The sequence below is a fragment of the Orcinus orca genome, chromosome 4 (genome assembly GCF_937001465.1).
Source record: "Orcinus orca chromosome 4, mOrcOrc1.1, whole genome shotgun sequence".
Taxonomy (NCBI): domain Eukaryota; kingdom Metazoa; phylum Chordata; class Mammalia; order Artiodactyla; family Delphinidae; genus Orcinus; species Orcinus orca.
In genome coordinates this window covers 22,462,730-22,481,147 of record NC_064562.1, presented here as the reverse complement: position 1 = coordinate 22,481,147, position 18,418 = coordinate 22,462,730, and the positions used below count along the sequence as shown (strand labels likewise).

General features: G+C 42.9%; 1 long non-coding RNA gene across 1 annotated transcript; it reads left to right on the top strand.

The window, feature by feature from the left end:
- The first annotated feature begins 5,734 nt into the window (after positions 1–5,734).
- LOC125964233 (uncharacterized) lies at positions 5,735–18,184 on the top strand. Its single transcript, XR_007477017.1, has 3 exons — positions 5,735–5,939; positions 6,929–9,643; positions 17,400–18,184. It is a non-coding gene; the product is annotated as an uncharacterized LOC125964233 (long non-coding RNA).
- The last annotated feature ends 234 nt before the right edge of the window (positions 18,185–18,418 follow it).

Sequence of the window (18,418 nt, the reverse complement as noted above, 5' to 3'; positions counted from 1 at the left end):
TGATGAACATAGATGCAAAAATCCTCAACAAAATACTAGCAAACAGAATCCAACAGCACATTAAACGGATCATACACCATGATCAAGTGGGGTTTATTCCAGGAATGCAAGGATTCTTCAATATATGCAAATCAATCAATGTGATACACCAGACTAACAAACTGAAGGAGAAAAACCATATGATCATCTCAATAGATGCAGAGAAAACTTTCAACAAAATTCAACACCCATTTATGATAAAAACCCTGCAGAAAGTAGGCATAGAGGGAACTTTCCTCAACATAGTAAAGGCCGTATATGACAAATCCACAGGCAACATCGTCCTCAATGGTGAAAAACTGAAAGCATTTCCACTAAGATCAGGAACAAGACAAGGTTGCCCACTGTCACCGCTATTATTCAACATAGTTTTGGAAGTTTTAGCCACAACAATCAGAGAAGAAAAAGAAATAAAAGGGATCCAAATTGGAAAAGAAGAAGTAAAGCTGTCACTGTTTGCAGATGACATGATACTATACATAGAGAATCCTAAAGATGCTACCAGAAAACTACTAGAGCTAATCAATGAATTTGGTAAAGTAGCAGGATACAAAATTAATGCACAGAAATCTCTGGCATTCCTATACACTAAGGATGAAAAATCTGAAAGTGAAATCAAGAAAACACTCCTGTTTACCATTGCAACAAAAAGAATAAAATATCTAGGAATAAACCTACCTAAGGAGACAAAAGACCTGTATGCAGAAAATTATAAGACACTGATGAAAGAAATTAAAGATGATACAAATAGATGGAGAGATATACCATGTTCTTGGATTGGAAGAATCAACATTGTGAAAATGGCTCTACTACCCAAAGCAATCTATAGATTCAGTGCAATCCCTATCAAACTACCACTGGCATTTTTCACAGAACTAGAACAAAAAATTTCACAATTTGTATGGAAACACAAAAGACCCCAAATAGCCAAAGCAATCTTGAGAACGAAAAATGGAGCTGGAGGAATCAGGCTCCCTGACTTCAGACTATACTACAAAGCTACAGTAATCAAGACAGTATGGTACTGGCACAAAAAGAGAAAGATAGATCAATGGAACAGGATAGAAAGCCCAGAGATAAACCCATGCACATATGGTCACCTTATCTTTGATAAAGGAGGCAGGAATGTACAGTGGAGAAAGGACAGCCTCTTCAATAAGTGGTGCTGGGAAAACTTGACAGCTACATGTAAAAGTATGAGATTAGATCACTCCCTAACACCATACACAAAAATAAGCTCAAAATGGATTAAAGACCTAAGTGTAAGGCCAGAAACTATCAAACTCTTAGAGGAAAACATAGGCAGAACACTCTATGACATAAATCACAGCAGGATCCTTTTTGACCCACCTCCTAGTGAAATGGAAATAAAAACAAAAATAAACAAATGGGACCTAATGAAACTTCAAAGCTTTTGCACAGCAAAGGAAACCATAAACAAGACCAAAAGACAACCCTCAGAATGGGAGAAAATATTTGCAAATGAAGCAACTGACAAAGGATTAATTTCCAAAATTTACAAGCAGCTCATGCAGCTCAATAACAATAAAACAAACAACCCAATCCAAAAATGGGCAGAAGACCTAAATAGACATTTCTCCAAAGAAGATATACAGACTGCCAACAAACACATGAAAGAATGCTCAACATCATTAATCATTAGAGAAATGCAAATCAAAACTACAGTGAGATATCATCTCACACCAGTCAGAATGGCCATCATCAAAAAATCTAGAAACAATAAATGCTGGAGAGGGTGTGGGGAAAAGGGAACACTCTTGCACTGCTGGTGGGAATGTGAATTGGTTCAGCCACTATGGAGAACAGTATGGAGGTTCCTTAAAAAACTACAAATAGAACTACCATATGACCCAGCAATCCCACTACTGGGCATGTACCCTGAGAAAACCATAATTCAAAAAGAGTCATGTACCAAAATGTTCATTGCAGCTCTATTTACAATAGCCAGGACATGGAAACAACCTAAGTGTCCATCATCAGATGAATGGATAAAGAAGATGTGGCACATATATACAATGGAATATTACTCAGCCATAAAAAGAAACGAAACTGAGCTATTTGTAATGAGGTGGACAGACCTAGAGTCTGTCATACAGAGTGAAGTAAGTCAGAAAGAGAAAGACAAATACCGTATGCTAACACATATATATGGAATTTAAGAAAAAAAAATGTCCTGAAGAACCTAGGGGTAAGACAGGAATAAAGACAGAGACCTACTAGAGAATGGACTTGAGGATATGGGGAGGGGGAAGGGTAAGCTGTGACAAAGCGTAAGAGAGGCATGGACATATATACACTACCAAACATAAGGTAGATAGCTAGTGGGAAGCAGCTGCATAGCCCAGGGAGATCAGCTCGGTGCTTTGTGACCGCCTGGAGGGGTGGGATAGGGAGGGTGGGAGGGAGGGAGACGCAAGAGGGAAGAGATATGGGAACATATGTATATGTGTAACTGATTCACTTTGTTATAAAGCAGAAACTAACACACCATTGTAAAGAAATTATACTCCAATAAAGATGTAAAAAAAATTTTTTTTTAAATTAAAAAAAGTAAAGTCTAAAGATGCTCAAGATTTTTCATCTAGTCTAGATCTTTCTTCTGAGCTGCGGGTAGCCGACTGACCAGTGGACTCCTCCCCTCAGATCTATCTCTTACAAATCCCTCAAACGCATCATGTCCCAAGCTGGACTCATTATTATCCCCCATTCCTCCCAGCTCACGGCTCTGGCAGGTTCCCCTGCTCACAGTAATGCTCCCACTCTTTACCCTGGTGCTCTGCCAGGAACTCAGGTGTTATTCTTGAAGTCTCCCTCTCTTGACTCCTGACATCCAATCAGTAGTCAAGTCTTCAAATTGTCCATTCCAAAAAGCTGTCCCTCTGGCTCCATCTCTCCATCCTCACTGCCATTTCTGGTCCAGGCACCAGCCCTTACTTGGGGTGGTATAGCAAAACCCTCCTGACTGGACCCCCAGGTTCCTGTCTTCACTCTTGCAAACAGCTTTGACTGACCTACGATGTTCATCAGATTGTGTCCTGCACCTTCTCCCCTTCCTCTGAATTTCTCTAAGATTTCCCACGGCCCCTGAGATAAAAAGCAGACCCTCAGACACGGCTCCCAGGGCCCTCACTTCTCTTCCTGTTCCCTTGCTTCCCACAGCTCACCCCATAGACAGTCCTCCAGCACTCCTCTCCTTCCCCCAACAAGTCTAGCTCTTCCTGAGCCTCGAGTGTCAGCTTCAACATCACTTTCTCAGGAGGTGATGAGACCTTCAGTGATGGGTTGAATAGTGCCTTCCCTCCCCCCTCCAAACATAAAAAAGCTATTCCCCATCCTAATTCCTGGAACCTGTAACTCTTACCCTATATGGCAAAAGATGTGGTTAAGCTAAGGATCTCCAGATTTTCCTCGATCTTTTGGGGTGGGGCGGGGCATTGGGCTACCATAACAGGATTCCACAGACTGGGGGGCTTAAACAACAGAAATTTATTTTCTCCTAGTCCTGGAGGCTAGAAGCCCAAGATCAAGATGCTGGCAGGGTTGGTTTCTGGTGAGACCTCTCTACCTGGCTTGCAGATGGCTGAATTCTCACTGTCATCACATGGTCTTTCCTCGGGGGGTTGGGGGTGGGGGAGAGAGAGAGATATCTGATGTCTCCTTCTCTTCTTTTAAGGCTGCCAGTCCTACTGAATTGGCCTCACCATTATGACCTCATTTAACCTTGCTCCCTTAAAGGCTCTATCTCCATATATGGAAATATGGTCACATTGGCGTTAGGGCTTCAACACGTGGATTTGAGGGGCACACCATTCAGTCCACAACAGGCTCTAAATGCAATCACATGGATCCTTATAATGTAGACACACACAGGAGAAGATACACAGAGAAGAGGAGACGGCAATGTGTCCCAAGAGGCAGAGATTGGGGTGATGCAGCCACGAACCAAGGGATGCCTGGAGCCCCAAGAAGAGGGACAGACAGAAGCAGATTCTCCCCAAGAGCCCTGGGAGGGAGTGCGGCCCTACCAGCCCCTAGTTTCTGCTTCTGGCTTCCTGAACTGCCAGAGAATAACTTCTTGTTGTTTTCAGCCACTCAGTTTGTGACAATCTGTTACAGAAGCAACAGGAAAGGAGTACACTTCCGTGACCTCAGAGACAAGGTGAGGCCACGTGTTCACTGCTCCCACAGCTCCTGTCTGCCCTTTTCATCACCCACATCACACTGAATTGTAAGGGTTTGTTTAGAGTCAGTCTTCTAGGCTACGGGTTCAAGAGAGCAGAGATTGCCTATCTAGTCCACTACTGCTCCCCAGGGCATAGTACATAGTACGTGCTCAATAAATATCTATGAGATGGATGAGTCAATGAGCTGGTATTGAGAATTTCTTGGCTTGGAGAGTTGATAAATAACAGACTGAGCTATGAAAACAAGCTAGGGAAATGGTTCCTTATAGGAGATATTCTCAGTCCTCTGAAATAATTAGGTAATGTCTTGTCTAGAGACCCCAGAATGACCTTTCAGGAGTTTCTAGCCCCTCGACAGCTGTGACCCAGTGGTTTGCAATTTTCCTAGCAACTTGAGCTTTGGTGCCCTCTGGTGACAGAAGTGAATTGTCTCATAAGTCTGTCAAGATTGACACAAATCTAGTTACCTGCTGCTGTATGCGATTTTCTCATGAAGAAATTGAATTTTCTCCTTACCGTTAAAAGAAATCAACCGGAATGATGTATTTAACCATGAAGTCGATAAAAGTTACATATACCACATAACCTCCAAAGCCTTTGCAGGTGTCACCTTGAGTTTTGTTTTGAATATTAAGATTTCCTTGTGAAATACGAAATTTCAGATTGCATTTACACTTTCTCCTCAAATAGCCATGTTGTTCATGGTAGCATTTAATATCATTTGGAAAACTAACACCGTATTGTAAGTGGCTGCTTATGATAACTAAGAGTTAAGTGCTTTCCAAAGCCCTTAAACCTTTATTGAGATTGAAAATCAAGTTGCTATATATTTTTTTAAATGTATTTATTTGGCTGTGCCGGGTCTTAGTTGCGGCATGCGAACTCTTAGTTGCAGCATGTGGGATCTAGTTCCCTGACCAGGGATCGAACCCAGGCCCCCTGCATTGGGAGCACAGAGTCTTAGCCACTGGACCACCAGGGAAGACCCAAGTTGCTATTTTTTTTACAAACCACATACATAAAAAGATGCCTGTGTGCTGTTTGTAAATGAGAAGTTATGGGTCTGGCTGCCTGTCTGTAAACAGACTTACTTTTCATCTCCTGATCTTGTAAAAATGCTGACAGCTACACAGTCTTCCAATTTTAAATTCTGTGTGAGTTGCAATGCCAGACAGTTCCACATAGCAACCGCGTGTATGACTATGCTTAGCTTCACGTCAAAGATGTGTTTTCCAAAGTGCCATTTGAAGATAATTTGGGAGGACAAAGTAAATACATTTTTTTCTCACCGATTACATCATCACTTTAACGATAACTTACCATCATTTCTGATGATTTTCCAAGGATCGTGCTGACCTGTTAACATCTGAGTTTGAAGTGTTTCTGACCTCAACCATTTGGTCAAATAAACAAGCACTGATTTGCACAAGGGAGCTGCTATTTATAGGCACTCAACACTGGTTTCCTTTCTAAATTAAAGAGTCCTTTGGTAATGTTAACAACCACCCTCTGACTTTGTTTTGAATATTCCTAGTTTCACTTTCCTCTTTGCTTAAAGCACTGTATATCTGTATAAACCCACCAGAGGAGAAACTGATGTCCCCAAGGTTCTTCTTAAAAAGAACGAGAACCCAAGCATTATGATGCAAATGCTTTCTGGAAGGTGCAACTGCTTGCAAGATGATTCTTCAAATGGTGAGATTTTACAGTTTGTTTTTTTTTTCTAGAGAGAAATGGGGTATGTGTATATATATATATATATATATATATATATATGAATATATAGGGGATATAGATATATAGATAGATAGATAGATAGAGTAGAGAGGTAAAGATTGTTTTAAAGACTTGGGAGGCAATAGACTATAATAGTTGAGTATAAATCCTAGAATCAGACTGCCTGTATTTGAAAACAAGCATTGCCATTTATGAGTTCTGTGCCCTCGGAAAACTCATTTTATCTCCTGTGCCTCATATTCCTTATTTATAAAATGGTGGTAAAGATAGTAACTCTCTGTTATAAGTTGTTATGAACCCCAAATAGCCAAAACAATCTTGAAAAAGAAGAATAAAGCTGGAGGCATTCTCGCTGAACTTGGCCTCTCTACACTGACACCGAAGTAAATCTCAGAGAGAGTTGTTGGGTGAAGTAGGAAAGAATAGCTTTATTGCTTTGCCAGGCAAAGGGGGACACAGCAGGTTAGTGGCCCCAAAACTGTGTCCTCCCTTGGGGAGGGTAGCACGGAATCTTATAATAGTGGTCAAAGAAGCAGGGCTGTAGATAAGAAGCAGGGTACACCATCTGGCTGTGAGAGCTGTCTACAGTCTGTGGGCTGGCAGCATGCTGATCTTTGAAAGTTTCTTTCTCTAATCAATCCCCCCTTTCTGGTGAGGTTTCAGTGAGGTCTGTTAGGTGGGCATCCTACAGCTTACTTGGCTTGAATATACTCTCCTTTGGTGTGGTCTCTTTGGGGGCCGATTGGGAGAAAGAAAAACCAATACTGTAACTGTTTTGATACTGAAAACTGATAATGTCTTTTTGAAATAAAGAACCAGACCGTCCAAAAAAAAAAAAAAAGAATCAGGGTGCATGCAGTGCTTGCATTCTTGTCATCCCTGGATCATCTCAGAACCTTCAAGGCTGGTTTCAGGCAGTCCCATGACGGGCTTCTGTGGTTCTCGAGGTTATGGAACTGTGACCTTCTCTCTGGAATGCAAGATGAAAAGAGTTCTGGAGACGGATGACGGAGATGGTTGTACAGCAATGTGTATGTACTTAAAACCCCTCAACTGTATACTTAAAATGGTTAAGAGGGTAACTCGTGTATTTTCCCACAATTAAAAATTTTAAGTAAATATATTTCTTAAGAGTGCAGCTTTTGATGGCATAGAATTCCCTCCCTCTTCTTGGTCTCCAGATGAGAGGGAGCATAAAATAGGGAGGATGTGACATCTTGTGGCATTTATTCCTTAGACCACTGCATCGAGGTGGTCTGATTTTCAATTATTCATTAAACAAATATCTACTGACCATTTACAATGTACTAGGCCTTGTTCTAGAGGCTGACAGCAAACAAAAAAGGTCCTCTAAATTTCCTATCCATAGGGATCTTACCTTCCAGCAGGTGGAGAAAAACCATAAATAAAATAAACAAGTAAGATACATAGTATTTAACAACAAACTAGTGAATAAAACCAAAAAGAAGCAGACTCACAGATATAGAGAACAAACGTGATTATCAGTGGGGAGAGGGAAGGGGCGGGGCAACTTAGGGGTGGGGGGAATGGTCATTATGGGATTATATGAAATCGTGTGCGAAAGTTTTGAAAATTGTAAAACACTATAGAATTTAAAGAATCTTTCATTCAATTTAAAAAAAGAAAAAAACAAAGAAAAAACTAAATAAAAGAAAAAAGATATACAATATTTAGATGGCAATATGAGTATGGAGAGGGTGGATAAAACACGTATAAGGGGTGTTATTTTAAATAGAATTGTCAGAGGAGACTTCACTGAGGAAATATATGAGTAAGACTTGAATTAAGGAAGTTATCCATGGAAGTATCTGGGGGAAGAATGTTCCAAACAAAAGGAAAAGTCAGTGCAAAGGCCCTGAGGCAGATGCATGACTGGTACATACAGGGAAGAGCAAAGGGGTCATAATGGCTGAAGCAGAGTAAGGAAGGGGGAAGTAGTCTAAGATGAGGTTAGAGACATCAAAGAGGTCATCCCAGATCACGAAGGCCATGGTAGCCCACTGTTAGTAAGACTTTGGCTCTTACTCTGAGATGGCAGCTAGAGGAATGACATGATCTGACTTCTGTGTTAAAAGGATCTCGGTTGGGGTGGGGGAGGTCAAGGGCAGAACCAGGGAGACTAGTAGGATTGCCATATTCCAGGTAAGAGATTTTAAGAGCTCAAACCAGGTAGACAGCAAGGGTGGTAAGACAGTAGGGTGGTAAGAAGTGGTCAGATTCTGGGTGTATTTTGGGGAAAGGGCCGACAGGATTTTCTGGGAGGCTGGCTCAAGAGGAAGAAGGAAGTGAAGGTTAAAGAACACCCTACTAGTTTCCTGTGCCCGCTGGAACACAACACCACAAACCTGGCAGCTTAAAACGACACACGTTTATTCTGTCACAATTCTAAAGGCCAGAAGGCTGAAACAAAGGAGTTGCCAGGGCTGCCCTGAGTCCAGAAGCTCTGGGGCTATTCTGCTCCTTGCCTCTCCCAGTTTCTGGGGATCCAGGCATTCCCTAGGTGGAGGCTGCAGGACTCCAGTCTCTGCTTCCACCCTCACATGGCCTTCTCCTCTGTCTATGTCATCTCTTTTGTCTCTCACAAGAGCACTTGTCATTGGATTTAGGACCCACCCAGATAATTCAGCATGATCTCATCTCAAGATCCTTAACTACCTCTGCCAAGACCTTTCCCCCAGATAAGGTCACATTCACAGGTACTGGGAGTAAGAACGTGGCTGTATCTTTTGGGGAGACACCATTGAATTCACTGCAATGACCATGCTTTTAACCTGAGCAACCATGAGGATGTAATCACCATTAAGTGAGATGGTGAAGATATGGGTTGAACAGAGTTGGGAGAGGAGGCTAGGACCTCAGTGTTGGACACGTCAGGTCTGAGAGGCTTACTTGATATTCAGTGGAGATGTTGGGCGGGCAGCTGGATGAGCAAACCTGGAGCTGAGGGCAGTGAAGGACTTGAGCCATAAGTACGGAGGTACCAGGATGCGGCAGCATGGCAAGCCATGGGGCCTGTGATGTAACCCCGGGAGGGATGAAGACAGAAGAGGGAAGCCATGGGACTTCCCTGGTGGCCCAGTGGTTAAGACTCTGCCCTTCCAAGGCAGGGTGTGTGGGTTCAATCCCTGGCTGGGGATGGGGAACTAAGATTCTGCATGCTGCATAGCATGGTCAAAGAAAAAAGAAAGAAAAACGAGAGAAGCCATGCCAGTGTTCGGAGGATGCAGCTAAGATCTGAGAAGGGAAGTCGGGCAGGTTGAGGAGAAACAGAAATGTGTAAGGTTCTAGAAGCTGGGTGGAGAAATTGCTGGAAGGAGGAAGGAGTGATCAACTCCATATTCTGACCATGGCATCATAGTTGCAAATTCTCAGACCTAGGGCTTCAGGTGAAAGGTGAAATTTCCTCTGTAGTTTCCTATAACAAAATTGTGCAATTTTCATGTAACTTCTGTTTTATGATGTGGGAAAGCCAGTGGCATCTGACTGAAATCATAACAGTTACCCTGAAGTTCCTCATAATGAAGTATGTTTTCAAAGCGTTGGCGTTATTAATTTGATCAGCAAAGCCTTCTCACCAGGTCAGTGTTTACTGCATTTGACCCAGAAGGGAAAGAAAGGCATCTGTCTCAACCCCACACAAGGTAGGAGAAACCGTCAAGAGCTATCGCTGCCTGGAATCACAGCATTCTTCTCATTTGAAGCTCCTGAGGTGAAGGCCTTATTATATCCTTCATAGGACTGCGAGGGAAATCAGTCAGAGAAACTGTTTTAAAAGGTTCTAAACTACTGCTAGAGAATAGTGTAGTCACCGGGAACCAAGACAGCAATTAGGCAAGTGAAAAAATGCCATCATTTTGACTGAATTCTGTTACACGATGGCAAACATCTGGTCAAATCAATCAATGGAGTTAAGCAAGTTGTTTGTCATTCATGGGGGTGGAAAGGGGAGAAGTACCATGAAGCGATGGGTTAGATTTTCCACCAAGTGGTCATCCCAAAGACGCAGCTTAAAACCTTAAGCAGTTTTTGGCTTTTTTGTGAATGATAATAAATGGTTTAATTAGAGAATCGAGTGCTAAATCCTGAAAAATACATCTTGTGAAATTGTTTCTGTGTCCCTGTAGCCGGAATATCTCAGGCTTCACTGGTCTGTGACCGCAAATGGGATTTCATCAATATTAATATCCAAATCTCCATGACCCACAGCCTCCACCAGCTTGACATCCAAATTCCCCTCCCTTGAGTGTATTAGGAAATCCCCAGGGTGTGTATTTATAGTGTCCCTAAAGTTGTAAGCTTCTCTGAGAGGGGATCTCAGCCCTGACCCCAGAAGAGCCCCTCCATGCTAGTGGCTGCGCAGAGCCACTGCCCCACTGGGCGTCCCTGGGGCTGGAACAGCTCTGAAACTCCGAGCAGAAGACTAGCTCCTCTCGCTGGTGAAGTCAGAACATTCCCTGGTTACATTCAATTACGGGGTTGACAACACAAGGGTCCTTGAGCCTCAGAATGTCATAAGCCTTAGTCACAAGCCCTTTCAATTCAGGCACAAAGCCCTTTTCTCCCCCAGGGGATGAAGTCGTGCTGCCTGGGTGGGAAGCAGTTCTGGAAAGGCAGTTCAGCCCTTTACAGTGAGTGGTCCTCAAGGTCAGTAAGGACGTGTGTTCCCCAGAAGGCTCCTCAGCCCTTGGGGAGTCAGAGATTGTGAACAGCCTGATGGGAGAAAAGGCTATTGCCTCACCGTCCTCACCAGGACCATCTGAGTCTCCACTCTGTCCCCAGCCGAGACACTTCTTTAGAAAGATTTTTTTTAAGGATTGGAAATGTTCTGTCCTCTCAAATGATTAGCCTGGTAGACTGTTTCCAATTCCAGCAAAAGACAGAAATTGTTGGGGAAATAGGAACAGTTAGAGCCCTTTGGAAGAGAGATCTATCCCATGGCTACTCTGCAGACCCACGTACCCTTGTACCTGACAGAAAATCCTCAGTTTGCTCAGGGTGGGGCTGGGGACACCACAGAATTGTCCCAGCCTGGACCCAGTCTCCCAGAACCAAGGAAAGAGAGGGACTCCTTAAGAGGAGATCAGAAGTACTTCTTTCGGACTACCCTGGTGGTGCAGTGGCTAAGAATCCGCCTGCCAATGCAGGGGACAGGGGTTTGAGCCCTGGTCTGGGAAGATCCCACGTGCCGCGGAGCAACTAAGTCCATGCGCCACAACTACTGAGCCCGTGTGCTGCAACTACTGAAGCCTGCACACCTAGAGCCCGTGCTCCGCAACCGCAACGAGAAACCCATGCACAGCAACGAAGAGTAGCCCCTGCTCGCAGAAACTAGAGAAAGTCCGCAGCGCAGCAATGGAGACCCAACACAGCCAAAAATAAATAATGAAAATAAATAAATGTATTGAAAAAAGAAAAGAAAAAAAAGTACTTCTTTCTCTACCCCAGTTCGCTCAGAGTTTGTTGGTTTATCTTGCATAGCAAAAAGGATTCAGCATCTGGAACTTGTGAACAAAGGATCAGATTTATAATAGTAGTGGTAACAGGAAGAAATCGAATTACTTTGAGTGTTTACTATGTGCTAGGCATTGTGCTAAGCATTATATATTTGTACTATAAAATATTATTTATATGTATGCACACACATATAATCTTATTTAGTCCATACTCCAAGTTTCTGATGTAGATTTTGTATCCCCATTTTACAGAGAAGTAAATTAAGGCTCAAAACGTTTCCATTAACAAGGCCACAGAAACCAGGAGCCCAACCCAGTATAACTCCAAAGCCTGAGCTTTGAACACAATACTCTATTGATTCTTAACACTCAGATGTAAAAAATCACCCCAAACACCCTCTGAAATCAGAAAAGCCCTTCACAAAACACAATTTTATTGACGGTTTCCTTTGGACATCATTACAGTGAATTTGATTTGTGTTCCAGAAAGACTACTGTGAGAAAGGGGAAAAAACAACAACCAAAGAAAAGCACATCCTGGGTCAGATCCTCCTGAGTTGTGTGATGCTGAGAGGCTTCAGGAGATCTGGCTCCCCTGCAGCCTCCCTAACTGTGGAACCATGAAGTTGCTGGGTACGTAACTCTGGAAGAGCTATACGTATATGGGCAGGCTCTTCCCAGGAGTCCCCAGGCCTCAGTTTCACTTGATCAGGGACTGTGGATCCTCAGAAAAGTTATGGCACCCCCCAGGGTTTCCTCACCGCCACGTCTGGAAGACCAGGAGAAATGTGGCTGGTGTATTACTATTCTCCACCTCCAGCCCCTCCAGCCCCTCTAGCCCAGAGGGAATGAATGTGCCTGGGATGGGGCAAGCCTGTTTCGAGGGAGCTGTAAGTTCCTGAGAAAGAGTCTTAAGTCACCAGAGGATGCTACTTGTTATTATTTCAGAAACCAAGGAGTTTTGTCTCCCAGGCCATCACTCTGGTTCTATTCACCACCAATCAATTTCACTAAAGATGAGCACAGAAATGAAAAATAAAATGGCCATTAAAAGTTTTATTACAGTACATGTCCAGTGGCTATTTTTAAATAGAATCCCTTTGAAATTTTATTCTTGACATTTTTTTTTCCTCAACTGATTAGGACTGTGTGGTAGATTAAGTGAAATTTCACTTTAGAATTATGTTGCTTTTTAACTGCCCCCCCAAAATGAGGTATTCGTTTTAACTCTTCTCATCCAAAAGGAACATCAAATTCAGGTCTGGATAAAAGAAATTGTGACAATTTACTCCTTTTCTTCAACATAATTATATATGACTTTTAAAAAAATCGGTTCAATTATTAATCTGCAAAAAATGAGACAGATAATGAAAACTGAGATGGCACCTGAAACTCATCAGCACATGGACAGCAATCCTTGTAGGAACTGTAGATCAAAGCTTTGTGATAAAATGCACCGACAGATCCAATTCATTTACATCCCATTTTGTAAGACACTGAGTAGAAGAGCTAGTGTCACAATTTCATTATCCCCATCCCTCATGCATATTGCATTATGAATTAATGTAGCGATGCAAAGTTGAAAGCAACCTTAAAGGGGAAAACATGAGGCTCAGAGCAGCTTACTCTAAGGTGCATCACACTGTCAACTAAAATTTACCATCATTGTGTTATCTCACTCTCTTGCCATAACCTAATGACATCAGAGGCATTGAATCTGGAAACTGAAGTGACAGGACCTGCCTCTGTGCTGCATATAATACTTAGGAGAACTAAGCAACTGGAAAGAGAACCTGCCCCTTGGGGAATGGGCAGCCAATGAGAGAGTGCTTTGATGATGTAATATCTTTTCTCCCTGGTGAGTCCTTGGTTAAATGGAAACAAAGATAACAATAATGTACTCCAGGGGTTTGTAAATTCCTTCTGCCTGAACAACTCCTGGCATTCTGTACACATCTCACTGATCTCAGGAGGTGGGCTCCCGACTTAGGGAACGGCCAAGATTTCAAATGAGCCCAAAGCAACAGATGGACATAGCTGCCTCAGAACAACATGACTCTCTCTGTCCCTAGGGTTTGCTAGTCTCGCTGGGTCGGGTGAACATTGTCCTGGACTGTTTTCCAGCACCACCCAGCCACTCTCCAGTTCTCAGTGGACACGAATTGACTGTCCTACAAATTTAACTCAGTGCTGACACTCTTTACCTGGAGGTGGCCTCATATCCCACGGGGCTCAGGGCTGAAGTCCCACAGTCCCCACTTCAGACACCAGTCACAAGTCCAGGTTGTCACCTGTGCTTCTGACCAACTCGCTGTAAACAGGAAGTTCCCACGACTCCCTCCTCAGGTTCGAGTCATTTGCTAGTGCTGCTCACAGAACTCAGAAAACATTAACTTACATTTGTCAGTTTACTGTAGTGGATATTTATAAAGGATACAGATGAACAGCCACATGAAGAGGTACATAGGGTGAGGTCCAGAAGGGTTCTGAATACAGAAACTCCTGTCCCTGGGGACCAGGGTGCACCACCTTCCTGGCACATGGATGCATTCACCAATCCAGAAACTCATCAAATTTCATTGTTTGAGAGTTTTAATAGGGCTTATCTGTGGCGTCACCCTATCCCCTTCCCAGCCTGTGAGTGGGGCTGAAAGTTCCAACCTTCTAATCACTTGGTCTTTCTGGTGACCAGCCCCATCTGAGGGGATCTAGGGGTCCCACCTTAAGTCACCTCATTAACGTAAACTCAGATGTGCTCAAAAGGGGGCTCCTTATGAAGAACAAAAGACACTCCTGTCACTCAGGAAATTCCAAGGGTTTGAGGAGTTCTGTGCCAGGAACCAGGGAGAAAGTCCAGATATACTTATTATACCCCAGTGGGCATCATCTGCACTTTTCAGTGATGGCAGACAAGGACCGTTCCAGCTAAGAGAGGGTAGTGACCCTCCTGGGGTGCGGACGGGCTCCAAGGTGGCGCCCTAGCATCTGATCTCACTGCCTCCAGTCTCTCCCACCTGATCTATGCAAAACTCATTCCATAAAAGCACATCTCTGACCATATCTTTCTCCTGCTCAAAATAAAGTCCTGGCATCACTGCAATCTTGTCTTTCCAGGTTTATTTCCAACTGCTCTCTCCCCACACCCCATGCTCCAGCCTAGCCCAACTCTTCCCTCACCCACGCCTGTGCTCGACCACCTCTGAGCCTTTTCCGTACCTCTGCCTGCCATGCTGTCCTCTCTTGTGCCTGTCCAAATCCTATCCAGTTTCTATGCAAAACCATCCTCAGTACTTGTCCAAGCCACTAATTCCTCTTCAGGAGAAAACTTTCTTTAGCTGAAAGATATAAGAGGTTCAGGGTCTGGTGTAGTAGTCCTCAAACATTTTTGCTTGTGTATGCGTCAAATAATTTTTTATAAGTCGGTGTGTTCCCTCACAGATTTTTTTTTTAATTTTTAAAAATATTTATTTATTTATTTAGGCTGCTCCGGATTATATTTGTGGCACACAGGATCTTTTAGTTGCAGCATGCGGGCTCTTAGTTGTGGCATGCAGACTTCTTTTTTTTTTTTAATTAATTTTTTATTGGAGTACAATGTTGTGTTAGCTTCTACTACACAGCAAAGTGAATCAACCATACATATACATATATCCCCTCCCTTTTGGATTTCTCTCCCATTTAGGATACCACAGTGCATTAGTTGCGGCATGATTCTTAGTTGTGGCACACTGACTTCTTAGTTGCAGCATGTGAACTCTTAGTTGCAGCATGAATGCGGGATCTAGTTCCCCGACCAGGGATCGAACCCGGGCCCCTGCATTGGGAGTGTGGAGTCTTACTCACTGGACCACCAGGGAAGTACCTCACACATTTTAAATTGACATTAAAATTTTTCTATTATAAGTTTAAGTAACTGCAAAGGCAGCAACTGATGGCACAGTGGTCCTCACACTTGTGTAGGCATCAGAATCACCTGGAGGGCAGGTGAAAACACAGATTGCTGGGGCCCGTCCTCAGAGTTTCTGATTCAATAAGCTTCAGGTGGGGCTTGGGAATTTGCATTTCTGTAAAGTTACCAGGTGATCCCAGTGCTAAGGCTCAGGAACCACACTTTGAGAACTACTGTTCTGCTGTATTGTAAATATTGACATCTTAAAATAAAACCGTCATATCACTCCTTTAAATACATCCAGTGGAATCTAAAAGTGGCAGCAATTTGAGAGCCAACATCATCCAATTTTTAAAAATACAAGAATAAGCTCTTCTTGACAATTGGAAATTTCATGTTGCTCCTTTTTCTCCTTGAGCTTTTATTTCCATCCTATTTCCTCCATTGAATTTTATACTAATGTAATATATTTTATTCTTAAAAGTATTCTATTGATCACTCTTTTGCATATCTGTCATAAATGTATGCACAGAAGTTGAAATTGAAATTTATTTAAATTTCCTGTAACTACTAGGCTCTGAGTTTTTAAAATTTTTATTTTGGATTAAGTTAGTATTACAATTATTAGTAATATACAATTGAACAAAACACCATATATATATTTATTAAAGGTGAAAAGTGAAATTTTATTGGAAATGTAGCTCTTAATAAGATGGGACTTTTCAAAACTAGTTCTTTTTTTTTAATTAACATTACTTATTGCTAGAATGACACAGGCTTCTATATGAATTCTATTCCAATTTTTATTTTTTATAGACACAGCACCAAAGAATATTGTTGACATGAAAATGGAATGAATTATGTAACTGCAATTTTACTTAATTCTCTGAATGCCTTCCAAGTTATAGACCAACAATCTCATAGTGATCTAACATCTAGAATTATTTTTTATGACCTACCAGCTAAAAATGTGATTAGGTCTCCTTCAATACAGTTGAAAGCAAAAAATTAGAAACCACCTGGCTTGCAAAAGTGTTTGTTACCAAATATTTGAGCCATTCTCTTTTTCAGTATTGACACCATTATTTCAAATTGTCCCTTTCTTTGCTGCACTGGAGGTTTTGTTTTATTTGTGATGTTTTGCTTTTTTAATTATCTAGGACAGGGGTTGACAAACTAAGGTCAGCTGGTGCTGACCAAATTCTGCCCATCTTGTTTCTGTATAGCCCTCAAGCTAAGAATGGTTTTTACATTTTTAAAGGATTGTAAAACACACACACACACACACACACACACACACACACACACACACACACACAGACGAACATTCAAAGAGACGGTGTGTGGCCCACAGATTCTGAAATATCTGCTATACGACCCTTTACAGGCAAATCTAGGACAAAGCAGCCTGGTAAGGGTCAGGAGGGTAACTACACACCTTAATTGTACAGTGCAGACTGGCCTTTGTGAAAGGATCTACTGTGATGCTGGATTCTTAAGATGATCAATTTTAGAAGAGGACAAATGGTGCATTCGAATCTGCAAATGATTCCCTATCTATTGCTGCATAACAAACTACCCAAAACTTGGTAGCTTAAACCAAGAACAGTCATTTACTTTGCTCACAGATCTGTAACTTGGGTAGGGCTGACAGGGGAAAGCTCGCCTCTGCTCCACGTGACTTAGCTAAGGGCTGGGGGATGGGTTTCCAAGACAACACATGGATGTCAAGTTGTCCATGGCTGTCAGCTGGGAGCTCAGGCGGGGCTGAGGCTGCAGGCTTCATATCCTGTGCAGCGGGCCTGACTGCTCTCCTTAGAAAGGCCTACTGGCAAGGCTGGTCCTTGACTAGTATTTGGGAATTTGGATTTGGGGAGGGTGCTCACCTCCCTAACTGATAAGAGTGGCTCTCTGTGCTTAAATTGTTTATACAAACAATGTGGTTTATGCTAAATACCAGCCTCCTTCTGGGGGTCTAGAATCTTGGGACATGCTAGGCAGAGGGTGCCTACATGACCAGCCCACCATAAAAACCTCGGGCACTTTGTCTCTTAGCCCTCCTGTGTAGATGCCATTTCACACGCGTGGTCACAGCTCGTTGTTGGAGGAATTCAGCGCGCCCTGTGTGACTCCACAGGGAGAGGACTCCAGAGACTTGTACCTGTTTCTCCTGACTTTGCCTCGCACACCTTTTCCCTTCGCTGATTTGGCACTGTATCCGCTCATATAATAAATCTTAGTCGCGAGCACAACCATATGCTGAGTTCTGTGAGACCTCATAGTGAATCATCAAACCCGGGGGCGGCCTTGGGACCCCCGACACAGTTCCTCTTCATGTGGGCCCCTCCATGAGGTCTGGACCTCCTCATAGCACGGTGGCTGGGTTCCAAAAACAAGTATCCCGAGAGAAGGGTCCAGGTGGACCTCACCTCAGAAGTCACGTGGCATCACTTCTGCCCATTCTATTAGTTGAGATGTTCATAAAGGCCCACCCAGGTTCAAGGGGAAGATACACAGACTCCTCCTTCTGATGGGGGTGTGGCAAGGTTCCAGAAAAGGATGTGGATGGAAATACTGTTTAAGCCATTTTTGGAAAATAAAATCAACCATACCCTTAAGAGCTCCTGCACCTACATTCCCTTTGATATGTCTCTGAATACCTTCGGGATAGGTTTCTCAGTTTGAGACCACTGGTACAGTGAATAAAAACATTGGCTTTTGAGTCAGAAAGACCGGATTTGAATCCTGGCTCTGTCACTTCCTGCCAAGAGAGCAATGCCCATTAGCCATTACCAAGCATGCATACTCCTTAAAGTTCTAAGGGTTTAGGAACGGTTGCTTGAGGCCCAGAGTCCAGCTGTGAAACTCTGAGAATTTACTAATTTACTCATTCAACAAATATTTATTGAGTGTCTTTTATGAGTTGGCACTGTGTGCGTGCTAGATGTTCAATGCTCAGCAAAATTGACCCAGTCCTCATGGACCTTACAGAAGAGGAAAGAAACGAATCAAATGATCACACAAATGAGTAACAACACGCTGTGTGAAGCTCCATAAGAGGACAGCCCAAGGCA